This window comes from Serinus canaria, chromosome 2 (assembly GCF_022539315.1).
Source record: "Serinus canaria isolate serCan28SL12 chromosome 2, serCan2020, whole genome shotgun sequence".
Taxonomy (NCBI): Eukaryota; Metazoa; Chordata; class Aves; order Passeriformes; family Fringillidae; genus Serinus; species Serinus canaria.
In genome coordinates, this window is record NC_066315.1 from 85,877,346 (window position 1) to 85,897,468 (window position 20,123).

Genomic DNA, 20,123 nt, shown 5'->3' on the forward strand with positions numbered 1-20,123 from the left:
GTTAATCTGATATTTGGCAGAATGCTTCAGGGAGTGAGAAACTTTCATTACTGGAAATCTCCACCAGTTATTCAGATATAAATTTGACCATTTAGCATTTTCAATAACAGGAAGGACACGAGTTGCTTTCCTTAACACCTGATTCAGGATTGAGGAATAATTCTTGCTTGAATATTCCAGAAAAAGATGAAACAGGACTCTTCTATATAGAGGCTCATCCTAGTATACATCAAAATCTAGGTAGCAATATGAAAACAAGCAGAATGTTGAAGTTTCTAATCAGCCCCTAAAATTACTTTAGATAAAATAGTGCAACAAGCAGGCTAGGCACCCACTATGCTGAAGGAGAGTCAGGATATTGAGAATTATGACTTACAAAAGAATAAAATTGGAACTTTTCATTTTATGAGTGGGTCTGCTGGCTACAGAACATTTCAGCATGCATCAAAATGAAAGAAGGCACCTTTTAAAAATACAATTAAAGGAAAAGCAATAAAAGAATTATCATACTACTTTTGTTCAGTCAGCACTGAATTCCTTTGGACACATGGGAAAAAAATTTTGGAAGCACTATACTGTCTTAAACCACTTATCTCAAAATGTTTAACTTTCATGCAGCAAAGCAAGCAGGGAGCTCTCAATACTTCTGCCAACCTCATGACAGACCAAAACAAAGTCTCCCAACTCATTCAGCTCTCAGCTCAACTGTTTGACAAGGTTATATGCTTTGCACATGACTCCTCAACATTGGCTCAGGTGGAAAGTATCAACTAACTTTTCTGTATAGGTTAGGAAATCTACTGTGCTATTTAAAGACTCAAATTCAACTCATCACTAGTAACTAAACTAGAGAAAGCAGTGCCAGCTAAAACAGCATTCTAAAACCTTCCTCTGTAATTGAAAACCTCAGGCTTGCAAATTCCTCCCTGTGAGGCTCCCACCAAAGAAGACCATCCATTTGTCAAAATAACTGAGCTGGGTTTCCATGATGATAGATGAAAATTTAGCTTCAAAATACTTTGATATAAAATTAAGAATCAACTTATAAGTAGTAGTTCAAGTGCTTCATCAGCTTTGAAAGTAAAGCAAATGCTGAGAATGGGTATTTCCTTTGCAAGCTGAAGTGCTCTACAGACCGAGAATGCTCAAACCAGTGATTTGTCAGCATTGCTCTTACATTTGGAGCAAAAAGTGTTGCACACTACCAGAAAGCAAGCTCTAAATAAACTCTAAATAAAAATATGATGATTTAAATATGATCCTTTCAGCAAAAGCCTTATCAACCTTCCATATTAATGGAAAAATTACATACAGAATGGAAAATTAAATTCGATTTTCCAAACCATGATGACATTCTGCTAATTCATCAAAAATGAATATGGCAAAAAAAGTTTGTGAAAGACTTATAGCTCAATGTTATCTTCAGCACATGAATGTAAAAGAAAATTACAAGTATTTAAAGAACATGTACATCTAACTTCTTATATATGGTCCACAGTTTGGAATACCATGTAACTTTTTGCTCAAGAGACACCATGTCTCATCCAAATACATATACTGTCTTTCCCACCTCCCCAGCAATTATTCCAGCACACCCCAGGACTATATTGTGTGCCCCATGCTGTAAATTAAAGCAGAGAATATGACTATTCTATATTTTACTGGGGCATATAAACCCATCCCAGATCTCGCAAAGATCCCACTGGTATTTTCCCACTGGTAAATCCTATGTCAAGAGTAAATTTTGCCCTTGTCAGAGTCCAGAGGGGAAGGAAGGAAGAAGGTCAAACTGATTTTTTTTCCTGTGTGAAACTGGCTGGACAGGCAAACCATGCTAGTCACAACATTTATCTGTCAATAGGTAAATTGTCCCCAGTCAACAATTCTACATTCCCTTCACAGTTCTGGATTTGCCATCTCTTTTACTAATTATCTTGCTATACCTTTATAACATCACTATTTGACAGAAGAAAGAGTGAAATATTATTTAGCCATTGAATTATTTTGCTATCTTTTAGAGCAACACATTTTATTCTCTCTTGCCAATTTTTCTGTTCCCTTTTCCTACAGGTTTTATGTTGCCCAGTACCTGTCTGACTTTATTTTGAGCCCCTGATGAACCTCCCAAAGCCTCTGATTCTGACACAAGGCAAACTACTTTTATGTGCTAAAAGATGCTTGGTAGCATCACTCATGCCATCCAATCCCAATTCTCCTCAATCTCAAATATTTGCTCTTTGAGGCAATACTTCTCCACAAAGCAATGTTTCATTATCAGATTTTTTTGGTGTTTTACACTTACTGAAATAGTTCCAAGCTGAAGAGCCAACAGCACAGCTTTTCAATATTGTGACCCAGTGATTTACTTATGCTTTGAAAAGTATGTCAGTGACCCATGAACATCACCAGAATGGCAGGAAATTTGAGTGTAGCAGGAGGTTTTATATTACATGCAATTTGGAATTTTTTTGCTAACATGCAGAGTAATCCCTGTCAGAAAGACCAAGATAAACATATAATTCAGATACCATTACCAAGAGATTAAAAAATAGATACAATGCACCTTAAGAGAACCTATACTTTTTCTTAGGATTTAGTAAGTTCAAGTTGGTTGATGTAACCAACTCCTTTCATGATTACACTGGTTTGTGCCAAGAAAGTTATTATTTATTACATGTACAAAAAGCAGATAATTCAGGTAAAAACTGGAATGAAAGCATAGGTGACAGCAATGTAAAAAAATCTGTCCATTCTTACACTAACATTTCACTTTAGTAACAGTCAAGTCTTTAAAATCATATCAGCTACTAGCATTCATTCAGAAAAGTCAAGAATATTATTTATTAGAGCAAGGTATATAAGGTATTGTTTATAAGAGTAAGGTACCCAGTTTGATTTTAGTGCAGGAAATATTAGCACAAAGACAGTAAATTAAGATTCTTTCCTTCCTTTTCCTCATGCAATTCAGAAAGCAAGTAACCTAGGTTATCACTCTCCTTAATTACATCAGCTTACATACTTTATATGTATGAACAATACATTTAATCTTCTCATCTTGTCTGCTCTCCCGTGCCCCTCTCTGGTTTTCCAACAGAGGAACAGGAGATGTCATACTTACAAAATAGTCACTTTATCAGCTAATTGTCTCTTTTACAAGCAGCTTTCAACTATTCCCATTAAGAATAAAAGATACAAAAATAACTCTTTCCATAAATTCAGACCAAACAGCTCCTAAGCAAACTGTGGAAATTTTGTTTCAGGGAAAAGAAACATGATCAACCATTCATTAATGTAAGTAGAGCAGTTTAACTTTTACCACTATCCTCCTCTAATAAAATGCCCTGTACCAGCAGTTGGATATTTTTTTTATAATTTAAAAGGGCCAGCTGCAGTATCAGCCACAGCACACTGGAAAGAAAAAAAAAAAAAAAAAAAAGACTGACAGAACATTGATGCTTAGAAATAAATTGTGGTCTATCTGCAAACAGATCTTGGTAAAACAATTTATCCTGCCTTGTGGAAAGCAGAACTTTTGGGTTTGTCTCCCACAGATAAAAATAACCTCAGCACCTTGCTGCTGCTGCCTCTTATAAGCTCTCCTTTATTCCTCCAGCTCCAAAATGTCCATTTCCCTCACAATACTAAGACATCTTCCCTATGCCTCCTAATTACCAAATCATCAGTGGGAATCAGATGCTAGGGTTTGTTCCAAGGTTCAGGTACCCATCTGGCCAGTCAAAAGCAAGACTCACTGCTGAACTGGCAGGCTAGAAAACAACAGGTAATTGTTGAGTTGCCTTTTTTCAATTTTCTCCAAAACTGTGCCAATTTAATATTTTGGGGATTTCTGCCCATCAGGTATTACTACAAACACTCTCCAAATTGGAGCAGGAGGGTGGTGGGGGGCACATGGTAAGAATGAGGAAAGGCTGAGGGTGAACAGAGCAGGAGATCAAACTGTCTTGAAAAGGCAATTCTTCCTCTCCAACCAAAATGATTTTTGTTGCCTAACTGGGGCAATCTTCAAGTAAAAACACTATTAGCTTTTACAAAAAGGAGTACCATATGTCAATGTCACCACACTTGACATATGATCAGAAACCAAAGAGACAAACTGTGGGCAGGGAACAGAATCCCAGCCAGTGGTGGTACACCCAGGGAAATGCCCCTCCCATCACTAAGTCTGGACATTTGATCCATACACAGGCAGGCAAAGACAAATGTTTTCAAGTTTTGTGTATTTACTTTTTGTGCATTGAAGTTTTGTCCTTAACTTTCCTCTGTCTTGAAAGTGCAATTGAAAAATAAATTTATACATCTTAAGCTTTCTTCTTGAAGCTGAACAGAAAACAGTATTTCCTCCATAAACCTTCATTTACAGTGGATACTAAGATTTTCAGACATATACACAGTTTTAACACAGAAGTGTTTTAAAATTTCCCTAGTCTACACACAGTTGACTTCATAAGCTTGGAAGCTTTTCATTTATGTTCCTCCATAAACATTCAAGCTTTTACGATTTTTTTTGGCTTTTTACCCGTCCATCTGAAACAAATCCCTTCTGGAAAAGGAAGATAATTCTTCAACAAGTATGTATAAGACTGGCTAAAGTTCTCTAATTCCAGCCACCACCAAAAGAGCTTAACTCTTTTCCTCAAAACCTAAGATTTGGAAAAGGAAATTTTAAACACAGTGTTTGTCAGTTGGGCCATTGTGATGATTTCCTCTTCAATAAGCCTGACCATAACTAGACTTCAATCTACTTCAAACATACCAGTCTTCATTTTGCTCTTAAAGCCTTGTCTCTCTTCCCTGACATATGCTAGTTTTACCTTTTATGTAACAGTTTAATAAATTGTTAAAACAAACTCTTTAAATTATTCAAATTACATTGAAATATCTGTAGTAAATTAAATTATGTCAATACTATCTCACATGTGAAGGAAAATAAAAGATCTTACATCTTTTCTGGATACTCTCCAAGCACCAGTACAGTAAAATGAACACTCTCAGTTAGCTGACTTTGAGGTAATTTCCTTTTTTTTTTTAATTTAAATACTTGAGTTACACTAAAAGTGATGATTTTCTGGAAAACACTGAGCTTCACTTTCAGACAGCCAGATCTCTAAGAAATGTGAAACCATGTATCAAAACCCCCAAATTACATCTCTATTATTTTGACTTCCTTTGGATACATTTCTCTACTCCCGTTCTTGAATCATTACCACGTTCTTCTGAATAAAATTAATGATTCACCCAAGCACTCATCACATACCCAGAGAAACGGAAAAAATGGAGAAATTGCAAATCATGAAAACCTAAGGTGGTGTGCTACAACAATATTTGATATAAGCTGTTTTTAACTAACAATTAGCCAGCATTTTACAAGTGACAGATGAAGAAGCAAACAGTCTCTTGGAATAATGAGAAATTCTTCTTGGGTTTGCTCCATAGAAATAAACCACACAGCTCATCCCTGCCAACGGAAGCAGTAGTGAATCATAATTTCATTTGCCTCTGCAGTAAAAGATGGTTTGGTTGTAAGAAAGTTGGTTTCAAATATTTTAACAGCCACAGAGTTGAAAATGTAGCTATGAAGATTGCAAGGTCAAACATTTGATTTGGAAATAAGTGCCTGATGTGCATGGTATTTAACTCTTCTGCACATAAGTGGTCATAAAGAAAGTTTGTTCACCTTAGAAATCATTCCATTGTGTATTCTTTGATTAAAAATTCTCATGATCCAAATTAGCAGATTAGTGCAAACTAGTGACCACAACTCACTGCTATTCAACTCTACTAAAAATAACATGAGGTATACTATTAAAAAAAAAAACAAATAAAAGGAATTGTTTTCCTGGCAAAAGGCAAGATGTTTTATGAAGTTTTCCATACAGAGGAAAATGTGGTTAAAAAAGGAGTCCTTAGATGCCTCTCAAATATACATAACACTTACAAAATATAGAGAAACCATTGTTTCAAGCTCTTAGAAGCTCCTACTGTGTTTGGGAAAGCACAATTTGGGGGGAAGAATGAATAGTCATAATAGTCTAAAACTGCATAAGAAAGCTTTGATATGATCCAAAGCAAGAAAATTACATATTGTTGTACTTTCATGAAGCAGATCCCAGCTGAGATTGGGTCAATTGGTTTCTTGCACTCAGCAGATTTCAAGCATTAACTGCTTGCAGAAGAGTGATTAGTTTTCCTGGACATGGAAAGACAGAATAAAAGATGCGATTTGACAGCTCTGCAAGATCCAAAAGCAACTAAAAGAAAGAAACACGAGGAGGAAAGGAAAGAAGATAAATAATGTCTAGTAACAAGGGGGTTGGTTTAATGGTTTTTATAGGGTTTTTTTTTTAAAGATTTAACAAATTCAATACACAGGATTACTTTGTTTCCTGTGGGCATTGGTTACCATAAATTTTTTTTAATTAACTACCTCAGGTATAAAGATTTTATGATTTAGAACTGCAGCACAAAATTAGATACAGAATCTGGCAAGTATTTTCTGCTAGAGAAAAAAAAGTTTTGTGCTGAGTCTGCACACATAATGTATTAATTACTTTAAAATGTTTTAACCAGCTCTGGTTGCTCACTAGACTCCTCAAATTCTTCATGCTTTCTAAACACTCTTTTTCATTTTTTTGACATGACACCATAGCAGAATAATGTGAATAATATTATGAAATATCATTAGAATTTGTAATAGCAGAAAAAAAAAGGCTGTACTACATGCCTTTCAATTATTCCAGTTAAGATTTTCTTCAGATACTCTGATGTACCACATTTAAATATCTTCCAACTGCACTTTTGCAAGAGTTGATGGATTGCTTAATATTTTCTGCAGGAGTCTGTTAGTGTCACTGGGCAGTCACGGTACCAATGCTTTTCTTTAACATTTTGTACAACAACAAAGTTAAAATATGAGTAGTATTTTAACTACCAACACACAACTTTAGACTTGATAAAATATTAATGCAGCTCCCAGCAATTCAATGAATCTATTCACAGCCAAACATAAAATACAAATTTTAGAGCACACAAAAACCTATAATGAACACTATTTTTTTTAAAGCTGTACTAAGAATAATTTTAAGGCCTCATAACATCAGTTGTTTTGAAGGCTGGATTACCAGTCATTTACTTCTGGAACCCTGTGTAGCCTAAGCTGTCCTTAAGGATGATGCTGTTGTTACAATTTTAAATTATTTTATTCCAGTGTCCATAAAACCTGTGATACCCTACATAAAACCAATTTGATGTTTTAAAAAAACCCCAAAACAACCAACTAACACATTTTTGATGAGTATGCAATCTAACATAGCAGCAGCTGCCCCACTCTGATCTGTTTTAGCAGGGAACTTGACAAAGAAGGAAGAATTCCTGAGCATCCTTCATGTCACATTCTTCTCCCTGTTCACTTCAGTGCCTATTTAAACCACAGTATAAGTTGCAGGAAAGGGACCACTGAGCAGCCTGGAGTTGTTTTCTCACAGCTATCTCAGACCACATTTACAAAAGGTTGCCAGGCTGTTCTTCTAAGAGGACAGATAATTAGATTAAAGGTAAATCTGAAGGAAACTCTACTAAATTTTCCTATCATATCTGTAACTCTGCTTATACACACAAACCACTAGAGCAAGGAAGAAGTCTCAGTAAAAATCTAAAAGCCTTTCAAAGACTCTAAGAAGGTACAGAATGTATTTTTGACCTGCTTTAGGGCTCATGGAGGTGGTACTGTGCTTTCCTACTTTCTAAAGTTATTGGAAAACTTCATATTTTTCATGCCATTTCTGAGACTTTCAGTTCACAAAAATAAACCTCAAAATCAAATATTTAAAAACATCAGCCTGAAAAAGTTATTCAACTTTATAACCATTCTTTGAAGACAGAGGGCCTTAAGGGATGACTGTCTTTTTTCTTGAAATATGTGTTTCAAATAAATGTATTTAAATCATAGCACCTCTGCTGCACCTTAGGAAGCTTAATATTTGTTGTATGATGTGTACACATCCACACTATCTTCAGAATTTGAAAACAAACCAAGTTTACTAAACTATTACTAATTTAAGTATCCAGCTTTCTGAAACTTCTGATCAGCAAGCCCTAAAGAAAAAATTGCAAGAGTATATTAGAAAAGGGGTGAACAAAGTTACACACTGCTAGTAGGGCTGGAGGTTTTCTTTGCTATTCTAAGTATTCTAATAGTATTCTACTATTCTAGTAGAGCTGTTATTCAAGTATCTCTTTGGGACTGCTCTGGTGTGCCATCTTCAACCATTTCTCAAAGATAAAGATAGAAGATATTTGATTCATTCACATGACACTATAGACAGTAGCCTTTAAAACCACAAAGTCATCTAAAAAAAAAAGTTATTCAAAAATGCATACTTAATTTCTTGATGGCAAACTCACAAACTGGACGTCCAAATTAATATTGCAATCAGGAGAAACAGAAATAATTCCAAACAGAAGTATTATCTGGAAACAGCAGTTAAAGCTGAGTTTTGCACCTAAACTTAGGTTTCAGCTTCTGTGTTTGAAAAGTGTATCAATCCCAATTACCCTAAGTATGTAATGAACTGAAAATTAAATAAATCCATTAGTTTAATTTTAACCTAAATGAGTCCTTAAAGATACTTTAAAAGTGCTCCATCAGTGAATGTTCTCAATTGAATGTATTTAACTCAGAAACATAATGAACAGGATATGCACATAAGAGCCTGGGCTGCTCTTAATGCTAAATTATTCATAGTGGTAATCAAACTGATGAATGTCACTGAGTGAAAAGACAACTCTGATCAATCTTAATTTTTTGCCCACAACTAATAAGCATTTGGGCCATCAGAAGATTTGGAAGCCTATTATACATGGGGTTTGTTTACTCTGTTTTTTTAAAAAATTAACACCACAGTCAAGAACTGACTTCATGAAATTACATCTCCTTGTTACCCACTTTGGGTTGGGGTGAGAGGCAGCTTTATGCTTGATCTTAGTCCTTGCTCACCATGGCCATGATAGTTAAACTCATTTTTGAATGCTGTTGTGGAGACACCTGGTCAAGGGAGGGGATTGTCCTGCTCCTGGGCAGCCTCACCTTGAACACTGTGTTTAGTTTTGGGCACCACAACACAAGAAAGACAAAGAACTATTAGAGAATGTCCAAAGGAGGACAACAGAGATGGTGAAGGGCTTGAGGGAAGCTGAATGAGAAGTGGCTGAAGTCACTTGGTCTGTTCAGCCTGGATGATTTGTAACCATGATGAGGGGAGATCGCATCATGGTTACAAATTCCACATGAGGGGAGAAGAGGGGCAGGCACTGATGTCTTCTCTGTGGTGACAGTGACAGGACCTAAGGGAGTGGCCTGAAGTTGTGTCTGGGAAGGTCTGGATTGGACAAGAGGAAAAGGTTCTTCACACAGAGAGTGGTCAGGCAGCAGAAGTGCCTGGCCTTCCCAGGGGAGTGGTCAACCAGCCTGACAAGGTTCTAGAAGTGTTTGGACAATGCTCTCAGGCACATGGTGTGACTCCTGGGGATGGTCCTGTGCAGGGACAGGAGCTGGACTTGAAGATCTTTGATGGTCCTTTCCAATTCAGCATATTCTGTGATTCAGACCAATACGAAATACTTCCTTGTCTTTATAGACATACATGATCATTTGATCAATTTTTCATTCTGTTTTTCAGTCAGCTTCACCATTCAGGTATGTAATGAGAACTTTCCAATCTCTATATATACTGACAATTGATTCCAACCTGTTACCAGTATTCCCATCTTCCCCTGGTTTGCTTCTCACAGACATCTGAAAAACAAGTAAAAAACACCAAAACAAACCAAACAAACAAACCCAAAAAAAAAAAAAAAAGGGCAAACTCGTAAGTCCAACCCCAAAATTTGTTTCCTTCTCTCTGGAAGAAGCCTGGCATTATCACCTTCCCTTTAATTGTCAGAATAATTCTGGTTATCATTCACAATTTGCACTAAAGCACTGCTAGCATACTGAGTGCAGGTTTAAAAGCCATGAAAAAGACATAACAATAACCTGCGGCAATGGAAAAGTAAACAGATTGGGATTCAAGTTCCTCAGGTTCTGTTGGCCTTTGTCATGTGGTGCCTGCAAAATCAGACCAGTATTCCTGCCTCCTGTCAAACTACTTATTGAGAGATATGTATGTGCTCTGTTATTTTCATCATTCCTGTGGCTGACAGGAAGCACCAGCTGAAATTCTGGAGTCTGTTCTAATGCACTGTAAAAATAAAAAGTCAAAGAACATGACATACCCTCTTGCTTGCCTGTAACAAGTTTTCACAAGCAACTTAGATGCTGAATATCATTCTGACTCAATTGTTCCCCAAGACCAGGATGACAAATTTTGTCGTATGACCTCATCTACACATCAAGAACCCTGTTACAGGAAGATATATTGGAAACTCAACATGAAAATAGTACTGCATCCCATTACAAAGAAATATTTGTACAAAAAACACTAAGAGTTCATCTACAGTAAGAAATCCCATTAAAAAAAATATAATTCCTAGAGATTCTACCGCTTCCACAGTTTAACCAATATTAGTACTAGTGAAAACAAAGTAAAATTTTCAAAAAAATTTACAATCTTACCATGGCTTGCAATTTACAGGACAAGGTCTTATAAAGCAAGATGAGAATTAAAGAACAAAAGAGCAGTTCACACATTCTGCCTCCAAAGGATGCAAACGTTCTTTCAGCTAGACAGCAAAACACTGAACTGGATTATCTATTGGCTAAGTTTTCTAAAAGAGCAAAGTTTCTAAAAGTTGATACCAGCACGGCACAAGAAAAAAAAAAGTATGAAAACACTTCCCTCCTTAACTAAGAGTGAATTTCACAGCAGCTTTACCCAGAGCCTGAATGTCCACAATAGCAAACTGCTGCTGCTTTACACTGTTCTTCTCAAGGAGAACCTCCTCACAGGAAAACAAACACAAATGTCTTGAGGACCATCAGATTACACAGAACAGCAACACAACACAAGCAGTGCTCAAATCCCTACCTGTATATTTCTCTTAAATGCTGGTCTGACATTAGAGCTGAAACTATCAATGAGAGTTGCTGTGGTCATTAAGTACTGATTCCAATGAAAAGGCACCATTACAAAGCTCTTCGTCTCAAGGATAACTTTTTAATTCCAAAGAAATTAAACTGACCACTCTAAAGCCAAAATGAAATACACTGGGGAAAAGAAAAAAAACTGGTTTGAAGTTTATTCATAGTCAATTTCCATACAAGAGTTTACCACTTAAAGAGAGAAGAAAGAAAAAAAAAACCCTAAAACTAAAACCCTAAAACATGTTTTGGTAGAGTTTTTTAACAATTCAAAATAAAGCTCTGGATCACAAAAACAAGGTTGGTAAATGGTATCAAAAGCCAGCTTAGGAAGACTAACTTTCCAAGGGTACCTTTTCTTAACTAACAAGTCTCCAAGCACATTTGCTTTCAGTGACAACTGAGGTTATGAGCTAAACACACCTTTTCCATGTTGACTGTTCAGTTCCACTGGTCAAAGACAGGAGGAATCAAAATCGCTTTTCCTGTAAGGGACTACAAACCAGCAGTCAGTAAGGAGCATAGTGAAGGGCTATAGAATTCAAGCTAATTCTCTTTTGTGGGTTATAAAAAGACCTTAACGTGAACCCAATGGTAAGAATGCCTCCATGACTTGGGAATTCCTACAACAGCACATGTATGAGATAATTTATGCAGTGCTCAGTCACAAGCTTCCAATTTAGCCGAAAGTAAATGCCCCTAAAGAACCTTCATATTTCATACTGCAAAACTGTATTTAAGTAATCAAAAAGTGAATAATAGAGCAGTTAGCCAGCTCTTTAATACATTAGCTAAAAGTATATCAATTCCATTGATTTTTACAATGGCCTGATTTCTCATAATGGATTGAGCTCTCTAGAAAGACTGTAAAGGGGAAAAAATGCTTTGCCAGAATTAGCGGAAGATGGTGTCAAAGTGCCTTTATGACAAGCACACAGTTAAAACATTTTATTTGGGGATGCTAAATTTAGAGTACTTCTGTCAGGAATAGACCTGGTGCTAACAGTTGAGTAAAAGCCATGATTTCAACACTGCAGATATATTTTCAATATTTCTGGTATATTTTCTTTTAAGTATTTTATTCCTAGCTAAGAAACAGGAAGTTTGGACTAGGAATATGCAATCAAACTTCAATATGACAAAAGGTTCACAGTAGGATGCTTCAAGGATCCATAAAGCTAGCAACATTTAAAGGCACTAATTATTGAGCTGAAAAAGAAAGCAGAAAAGTTAATAGTTGTATAGGCTGGTCAAGTACATAAGTCCAAAAATGTAACCAACTGGAATGTAATCAACCATGATGTACAGGTAATACACTGGCAGATAAAGTCAATGTTAATAAATGCAGAAGAAGTGTCACTGAAAGTTAAATAATTACTAGTATGGTCAGCAACCTTCTAAATTAAGTAGGCCTAGTACAAACAAGAGGATTACAAGCATCCCTGTGGAACCCAGGGAAGATCTCTGCTCAATATGAGAACATCACTGCTGATAATTAAAAGTATCAAGATTCAAAAGCAGCAGTGGCAAGCCCTAGCAAAACTGCCTTCATATAAAACTACTGCTTCATTCTTAATGATGACCTGAAAAAGGCTGCTGCAGCATTAGACTAGGTAAAGAACTAGAAATTCAACAGAAAGGTTCAGAAGACAAAGAATAAAAAAAACAGCTATAAGAAGACTAAATGTAAACAGAGGGGAAATAATTTACACCTCAAAAATTAAGAAGCTGCTCAGAGAAAGCAGGAAGTATACAGTCCAGAGATATTCTTTTTTGATACAATGCATAATTGAATATTCACTTATGTCTAGCACATCTTTATAATAAAGAATCTGTCAATATTCAAAGGAGGACAGAAAAAATTGACTGGGATGAAGAACATCCCATGTAATGATCCAAGCCTACCTCTATTAAGTATTGGTGCAAGACACGTACCACGACAGAAGTATTCAACATTTACCTTCTTTAACACTTCTTGTATCTGTCATGAGTTATTCAACCAGATGAACTCTAGATAAAATCCAGTGTCACAATTTCAATATTAAAATCAACATGTTGACCCTTCAAAGGAGGAGGGGGATGCCAAAACCACCTCCTTCCAAACAAACTTTAAAAATCAAAGAGCAACACAGAAATGCAAATGATGCACTATAACTTGGCCTGAAGGACAGCATAACATGCTTCCAGATTTTGGTTATAATTTAAGACAGATTAAAAAACTCCAAAATTCTTAATGAAATGATTGGTAAAGTATGAAACAGCACCATTTTAAACAGCACCACTACAACTATTAGAAGGTATTTTAATGCACCTTACACAAAAAAAAAAAAAAAAAAAAATTGAATTTGTGGGTGATTTCTTTTCTTTATAAGCAGTGACAGCTCCTGATCCAGCTCAGATGGAATCTAGAGATGGTCCTTGCACTTCCATGAAAAGACATTCTAAAGACACAGGCTGGGGAAGACTGCAGAGCCACAGACCATACCATTTTGGTCCTGTGGATCAAACTTTCGCGCTACATAGACAGTCTGACACCATGTGCCCTACAGTGAAAAAAAAAAAAAAACCAAAATCCACTAGAAATATAAAATGTAAAATCTGTCAAAAATCTCCTGTCTCTTGAACAAAACATGATGCAAATTGCATTCAAAGGATTTAAGTATTTGGAAGTACTTTATTTTTAGATGAGTGTCCCTGGAGCTACTTTTTGTTCTCAGACCAAAGACAAAGATTACACTCCTTTTGTGAAAGAATAAAGAAAAATATTTTAAAAGTTTACAGCTAACATATGGGTTATCAACACATATGCAACAATGAAAGGACAGCAGGATACTATTTTCCTAAAGCAATTTGGCATTGAAATTTATTCTAAATTACCTCCATTTTTTTTCTGTACAGCTTATTCCTGAACTCATTTGAACAAACTCACTTTGAGATGATGAGTGGGGAGGAATAAATCTTTGTATAAAAGTGAAACAGTACCACCTCACCACTAGGCTGAGAAATGACTGTCACATGGCGTTTTCAAAGCATTTTCACGACTTTCAATAGTGTCTTTGAATGGCCCTATTCCTATAAGAACAAAGTACATTAGGAATAAGGTATACTCATTCATGCAGCTTACAATTCTGAGCAGACAGACATCATCCAGTAATAGTCCATGTGCTGTCCTTATCACCTTGATCAAGGGTGACTCGGGTGTGGTGTCCTTGCCAAGTAACGTCTGTATCATTTTTCTGAGGATGACCATGCTGCCACATTTTCCCTACTGACAATAATTGTTCTCAGGTTTACGTTCTTGTTTCATAAGTAAGCCTGAGAAAATGCAGCAAACAAATTCAAAGCACTAGCAATACCACTTTAAAAAAGGCTAGCATTACAGGAGGACACAGACACAATTCCAAGTCACAGAAAATGATGAAGCTGGCACTAGAAAGTGAAGTGCTATCTTCAAGATAAGTAATTCTTTGTATTTACAAGAAAAACGAGTTCTGTGGTGCTCCAAGTGCTCAGGGTAGCACGATCTTCAATGTCTTTGCAAAGGAATGAAGTTGAGAGCAGCAATCCATAATAATACATGGTTAGTTACATAGTTTTGGTTTTCACAGCTGTTGGCTATGTTCGTTTACAGTTCATGTAGTGCCAACATCATTTATATAAACCGAGGAGGCTGTTTCACTCCTGTTCATCGCCATAAAAGTTATTTCTCTCAGCAGCTGCTGCACAAAAATCAGTTTCTATTTCAGTATCTCATGCTCTAAGTTCACGAAGTGGCAGGTTCCATAATCTACTAAAAACAAGTGGGACCTAAAGAAACTTGCCCATGCTTAATAATATAAGGGGGAGGGCGGAGGTAGAGGGAGCAGAAGACACGCACTTCTGCTTTCCTAGAGTGGAAGGAGGTAGTAAGCCTCTGTTAACACGGCCAAAGTCACATGAAAACCAAGTTCCATTAGGCAACCAATTAGAATGAGAGCTTTCCCGAGCCTCTTCAGCTTTATGAATTAAAATGCAATAAAATAAGGCTGATCCGGAGCCCAGCAGATAAGATAAACTCTAAAATATTAGTCACATGTTACGTAATAAACATCAACTGAACGAACTTGATGTGACAGCGGTGAAGAGGTAGAGCCGACGATGGTGCCCTGATACTCCCCCCTGCACACACACACATACACACGCACAAACAGCCACGCTCCCAACCTGGAAGCAGCAACAGGACGTCCCCAGCGCCACGACCCTCTCCGCGGCAAGAGCACCTCGCGGAGCCGCCGGAAAGCAGCCGCAGACTGCGTGTGCCCGTCCCCCGCGCAGGCTGCCTCCGAGCGGGCACCGCGGCGGGGTCACCCCGCTCGGAGGAAGCGGCGGCCAGCCGAGGAAGCGGCTCTCCCGCAGGCGGCCGGAGAGGGAAGAAGCCCGGCGCTGCCTGAACTTGGAGCTTCCCTTCCCCCGAGCCCCAGCGCGGACGGGAGTGGGGCGGGGGGAAGCGGAACCCGAGGCACCCGGAGCCCACACTCACCTCGGCCCTCCTCTCCGTCGCTGCGGGGCGGACGTCGGGGCGAGGTGAGGGGCGCCGCCAGCCCCGCCGCTGCCGCCCCGGTCACCGGGCGCCCGAGTAAAAGAGTCCCGCAGGGTAAATCCTCCGGGCGGCGGCGGGGACGAGGAGGAGCCGCGCTCCGCCCGCTCGTCGCGGCGGCCGCTGCCTCGCACCAAGTTGAGGCGCGGCCGCCGCTGCCGCTGCACTGCCGGGCTGCCGGCGGCCGCCGCTACGGCCCCGGGGAGCCGGCGCCTCCGCTCGCCGCCTCGCTCCGCGGCCGGGGAAGCAGCGCTGCACCGCCGCCGCCTCAGCCCCCCTCTTCCTGCGGCTGCCGGGAGCCGCGCTCCGGGCGCAGCAGCGCGGTCACACGGAGCACGGCGGAGGAGCCGCCGCCTCCCTGGGCGCCTCGGAGCCCGCAGCTGCAGCCCCCCGGCGGCGCCCGCTCCGCATGCCCCGCGCTCCGCCGCTCCCGCTGCTGCCGCCGGCGGCGGCGCCCCCGCCCGCTCTCCCGCGCACCACCGCTGCCGCCCGAGCCCCGCTCAGCGCCGCGTCTCCATCGCCGGCGGCAGCGGCGGCGGCGGCGGCGGCGCGGAGAGGCGGGATCAGGGAAGGGGCGGCGACCGCCCCGCGCGGCCCCGCTCCGCCCCGCCGCTGCCCCGGATGTGCGGGGGTCGCCTTGGCGGGGATGTCGGTACTCGGGGCGGGGGTGGCTCTCGCGGGCGTGCGGATGCCCGGCGAGGGAGGGAGCCGCCGCCCAGCCCGGTGCAGCAAAGCCGGCGGGCGCCGGTGTCCTCGGTGCCAGCCTGCCCCGGGCGAGGGCGGCTGCCGGCTTTGGCGGGTTCTAGTGCAACACGTATCAACCCGGGGGTCCCTGACTCAGGGGCCGTGCGGCTCTTCGAGCGCGGCCCTGCGGGCCGCGGGTGCGTGGCTGCCAGCCGGGTGGCGGCTCTCCGTGGCGTGCAGGCTTTCTAGCCGGGGAGCAGGTGTGGTGTTTCCCTGTGTCATCCCTGCTGCGCTGGCACCTGCTGCACCCGCGCTTAACGTGTGCTTTTAAAGTAGGTCTGGTCGGCGAGGATGAGCGGGAACCGCGTGGCGCCGGCTCGTCTTTGCTGCGCCTTGTAGTGGGGGTCAGCAGCAGCTCCCAGCTCCTTGCTGGGCCACGGCTTTGGCATAGTTTGCGTGCCGTCAGCGTGGTGCCCCGGCAGCGATGTTGGGACGAATAGCTGAAACAAATGTTGCATTGGATCATTAGGCTGCAACAAGCTTCTTCTTAGCAGTGGCCCCTGGGCAAGGAAGCATCAAAATGTTACATAGGTGCCCTAGAACTAGTTTGTGTTCTATTATTCCATACATCTAGAAAATTACTTCACACACAGAGAACAAGATATATTCTGACACCTAAATTCTGTGAAGTGTTTTATCTTCTCCCTAATCTTAAATCCAGCTTTTTAAAGTTTAGAGATCAAAGTTTGTATGTTCCCTTTAGAAAGTCTACCTTAAAAAGTTTTAGTGAAGAAAATGCTGGGTTTCCTTGACGAGTGAATCTTAAGTCTCTGAAATGATATATTACTTTAAAGAGGTATTTGTTTACAGAATCCAAAAATCATGCTGTGCTCATTATAAAAATTTTTAACAAGTTTCTTGGCAGAAACCCTATATACAAAATAGAACTTAAACATGGAAAGGAAAAACAAAAAAAAGTGTGCAGACAAAGTAAGGTGAATGCTGAACACGACATACTGATGCCTCATCATTTTTAGGGGGATATTGCTGGTGCATCCATTCATTTCTCTCTTTAAAGACCTTTCAGTTCAGTCACTGTCTGGTTCTAGCCCTTTATCCACAACACACTTGAAGGTGTGTTTTCATTTTATTTAACCCTAAGAATTAATTTTTATTGTGGTACTTACTCTTGCTGCCCTCCAAAGTAACTTAGACCTTTTTAAAGGCACTTAGGTTTTCCAGCCATTCATTTGGGATGCTTTTTCTTCAGACAAAACCAGCGAGTTCAGAATCCTCATGTACCCACAGATCTGTTGAGGATAGCATTTAGTTTGTGAGGTAGCATACAGGACTCTTTTTCTCCATATATTTTGATGTATATTTTGAAGCTATTTCAGGCCCAGCCTCTTTAATCAGGACAGTGCAGGCAGCAGCAAGGTGGTTGCATTCAAAGTCCATCTGCCTTTTCTCCCCTGACTGGGGAAGAGTCAAAAGTGCAGGATGGATTCCTGAGAAGACCAGGGTGCACTGAGAATTCGACTAAAAGAGGATTTGAGTAATATTGACTGAAACAGTTTGAATTTAAAAAAATAAAAAACATTTTGGAAAATGCCTGAAGGTGTAGTCAGGTGACAGAGTAAATATTCCTGTGAAAATACCAAGGTAGCCAATGCATAAACAGTAGGACAAGGAGGCATTCTTTGCCCAGTGGAGGGCTCTCACATATGTTCACCTTCCGTGAGCTGAATGGGATTCCTTGTGTGCTTAAACAACTTGAATGTTTGTGCTTTGCTGTATTGCTCAGCTGATTCATCCAGCAGGGAGTGTGTGCACTGACAGGTAGCTTCCCTGTGAGAGGTAATGCACACAGGAGCTGTCGAGCTGCCTTCATTTAGCATTTATAGGCTGGGCACTAAATATGTTTGTGCTTATACACAGACATAATACAAGAAGTGTCCAACTTTCCTATTAAAAAAAAAAAAAGTGGTTTAAATTCACACTTCTTTTTTAATGATCTATTGTATGCAAGCAGATTAACACTTGTTCTGTTATGATTGATGGTGCCATAGGATGTATCCCAAGTTCCTCTGGTGGAATGTCTTTATGACACCTCAGTTAAGTATTCTATTGCATTGCTGCCAAGTCCAGGAAACTCACTTATCAAAAACGCTATTAATTTCATGAAAAAAAGTCAATGTGAGATGTCTAGATACAGCCAGAGACACTTTAAGAAGTGACATGAATTCACTAAACTCTGTAAATAAAAAGATGTAATTTTGAAGTGAACATTCAAAAATGTAGTCTATAATTTAAGGGCTATGTTTATTGCAGTTGTATTTAGAGAATTATACTGCGAATCAGGTTTATGGATTGTGGAGCATTACTAAGTCAACTTTGTAAAATTACTATTGGAGGGATCTTTTACAACATGTACATCTTTAAGTCATGAGAACAAATAAATACTTTTTAAAAATCTTTGTGATGGTTTGTAATTATAGTCAATGCCAGCCTTTTGATTTCATGAGACTCTCAAATTCCTCTAATATACATACTGCAGAATTGCCTGGAGGGAAGCAAGAAAAAACTTCGAGTATTTTTTCTTACTTTGGTTACATGTTTGCCCAAGCTGCACCACTCTTTTCATGTGCCCAGAACCCCACAGAATACCAGGTCTAAGGAAAACAGTAGAGGAGCCCCCCCCGCCCCATGTAATTTGTACTACACCAGGCACTAATGGGCACAGTTCTCTGCAGAGGTCTCCATCCTATGTCTGCAGCCCACCTACAGCTGCAGGGGGTGAATTGACCATGACAAATGCCAAAGCTGCCAGATGAGGAGCTGAAGCTCAGGCTATCTACAAGGTAAAGGGAAGCATCCGTGACCAGACCCCACAGGCAAGGTACACGTAACTATAACTCACATCAGCAGCATGACTTAGTGTCCTGAGGACAACAGCCAGGAGTAGCCTTGCCAAAGAATCCTCACAGAACTGGGATTAAAATACTCCCTAGCTGAAGGAGTTACAGTGCCAGGGTTTGGCAGTTTGCTGTATCTGAGGCAACATCCCATTTGAACCGAATGCAAATGGGCAGTATCTTAGTGGAGGTCATTTTGCCCTCATTCAGTATTTAGACGGTGCTTAGAAACCTTAGAAATAAAATGTATACTTGTGTGCCAGACACAGTCCATTTTTTCAAAAGGAAGAAATATGTAAATAGTGTCTTCCCATCAAATATGGGGAAGTGTTTGTCTCACCAGAGCTAATTACCAATGAGGATATTGGCATTTATTGTTGAGGTTGTTACAAAGGCTGTCATAAACTAACTTCATTATAGCAAAAGTTGAACTGTATTTGCATTATTTCTACTGCATCATCTTTGCTTTACAAGCTTTCTGAAATAGCTTTTCTTGGAAGGTCTCCAACAAAGCATTCTCTTTGGGGCTACTAACTGCAAATAAGATTAAAGTTTAATATGTCTGGTAATCAGTTTTCTTTTAAAGAGTGCAATCTGATTTCTTATGGTCAGTTGGGATCCCACACATCCTCATCTCCTCTGTTTTTCAACTTGCTGCTTTCAGTAACCCAAAAAAGGGCAATTTGCCAACAGATGTCCTTTCACCACTTTTCCTGAAATGGAGCACCATCTGAGAGGCAGTCATACACGGCTTCTACTCCAGAATCCCAGGCTCCTGTCTTCTAAATGTAACCTCTTTTTTTTCTTTTTTCCCTTGAGCCTGAGCAAGAACAAAGTGCTTTATGCCCTCCAT

The 20,123-nt window shown here is 39.9% G+C and overlaps 1 protein-coding gene across 4 annotated transcripts in view; it reads right to left on the reverse strand.

Annotated features, from left to right (window-relative positions):
- The window catches only part of GALNT1 (polypeptide N-acetylgalactosaminyltransferase 1), a 108,165-nt gene that overhangs the window by 70,310 nt on the left and 17,732 nt on the right, over positions 1-20,123 (reverse strand). For 2 of the 4 annotated variants that reach the window (XM_030231424.2, XM_030231420.2), the window contains exon 1: positions 15,615-16,147. The exons of the other annotated variants lie outside the window; for them this stretch is intronic. The gene's annotated coding sequence lies outside the window, so the exon portion shown is untranslated. Of the gene's footprint in view, positions 1-15,614; positions 16,148-20,123 lie in introns of those variants that run through there. 4 annotated transcript variants of the gene reach the window in all.